The following is a 1966-nucleotide window of genomic DNA, read 5'->3' as shown; positions in this document are numbered from 1 at the left end:
AGGACCTTTGGAAGAGCAGGCAATGCTCTTAACCTCTGAGCCATCTCTCCAGCCCCCTGTTCTGACCTTTACAACCGCCCACAGAGATATATCACTCATTCATTCACACACACACACACACACACACACACACACACACACACAATTTGTTTTCTTAACTTTTGTTTAGTTTTTCTTAAGGGAGAGAAATAATTTGAAGTTGAATGTTTAGGAAGGGGGAATTTGAAAGGAGTTAGGGGAAGGGAAAGAGTAATGACAAAAATACATGAAATTTTTTTAAAACATAGAACACTATTTTGATAGCATGAAAGCAAAATATTAAAATTTTAGAAACAAAATAATACTTAGAAATAAAGTTAATAAGGAAAATATCTACTCAATGCACATTCTAAAGCAAATATGAAAGAAATAAAAGAAAACACAAATAGAAAACAATGCAACTCAAATGTAAGAATTAATATTACTAAAATGTCCATACTAAAGCTGGACATGGTGACACATGGTCATCTTCACATTTAGGAGGCTGAGGCAAAAGATCAACATGAGCTTAATACCAGCCTAGACTACATTATGAGTTCCAAGTCAGTCTGGGCTATCTATAAAGACAAGAGTGAAGAGAAAGAGAAAGAAAGAGAGAGAGGAGGAGGAGAAAGAGAAGAGGACAGGACAGAACAGGAAAGGAGAGGGGAGGAGAGGGGAGGAGAGGAAAGGGGAGGGAAGGAGAGGGAAGGGAAAAGGAGGGAAGAGGAAAGGAGAGGGTAGAAAGGAACAGAGAAAGAGAAAAAAGAGAATCCATACTATCCAAAATGATCTATAAAGTCGATGCAACCCCTATTAAAGTTCAAATGACACCTTTCACAGAAATAGAAAGAAACAATCCTAAGACTCATATGGAAGACCCAAAAATCTATAGTGGTCTTGATACAGAAGATGGAGGCATAACAGTTTCTGGTTTCAAATTATTTTACCAAAGTACATAATCAAAAAAAGCACGGTACTGACATATAAAAAAAATAATAAGCCTACAAGCTCAGCACTAGGGAAGTGAGCTCAGGAGGATCAGAAATGCAAGGTTGAACTACATAATGAGTTCAATGCCAGCCTAAGCTGCATCAGCTCCTGTCTCAAGGACAATAGACCAATAGGAATTTAATTCACGTATACATAGTCAATTAATCTTTCATACGGAAATCAAGAACTCACTCTGGGGAAACAGTAAATACTGTTGCAAGAATTAGATAGCCATATACAAAAGAATGAATTCATTAAAAAGTATTAAAGACCTGACATGTAGAAGATCTGAAACCATAATGTATCATCCTTTGAGAAGAATCACCTTGACATTGGTCTCCACAATGGTTTTTAGTAGATAAGACACCAAAAGCACAAGCAGAAAAAAAAAAGCACCGACAATGAAAACTTTTTCATTGGAAAAAAGAATCAACAAAATGAAAGAGCAACTTAATAATGAGGAGATCTAAGAACTGTATATCTGCTAAGTGTTTGACATCCAAATTACATCAAGAGTTTGTAACAGTAGCAAATTTCCAACGGGCAGACAGCTTGAACAGGCATCTTTTAAAACAAGGATATGGAAATAACCAAGAGGTAGAGAAATAGGTACTCATCCTCACTAATCATCAAAAAAATGCATGGCAAAAAATTCCAATAGGATGTCACATTAGGCCTGTTTGGACGGCTCTTATAGAACCAAAAATGAATAACAAATGTTGGTGGAGTGTGAAGGAAAAGAAACTCTGGAGCATCAATCAGAATGTTCAGTTGTGCAGGCACTGTGAAAAACAGAATGGAGCTTCCTCCAAAAATTAAAAGAAAAAAAGCAAGTCCAAGCATGGCAGTGGCAATCTGTAATCCTGGCACTCATATGAGTGCTAGTTCAAGACTGGCCTTGGTTACATGGTAAAAAAGTGTCTCAAAGTATTTATTTTATTTTATTTTATTTTTT

The sequence above is a fragment of the Microtus ochrogaster genome, unplaced genomic scaffold, assembly GCF_000317375.1.
Source record: "Microtus ochrogaster isolate Prairie Vole_2 unplaced genomic scaffold, MicOch1.0 UNK65, whole genome shotgun sequence".
Lineage (NCBI taxonomy): Eukaryota > Metazoa > Chordata > Mammalia > Rodentia > Cricetidae > Microtus > Microtus ochrogaster.
The sequence above is the reverse complement of the archived record's forward strand: the minus strand, read 5'-3'. Positions refer to the sequence as shown.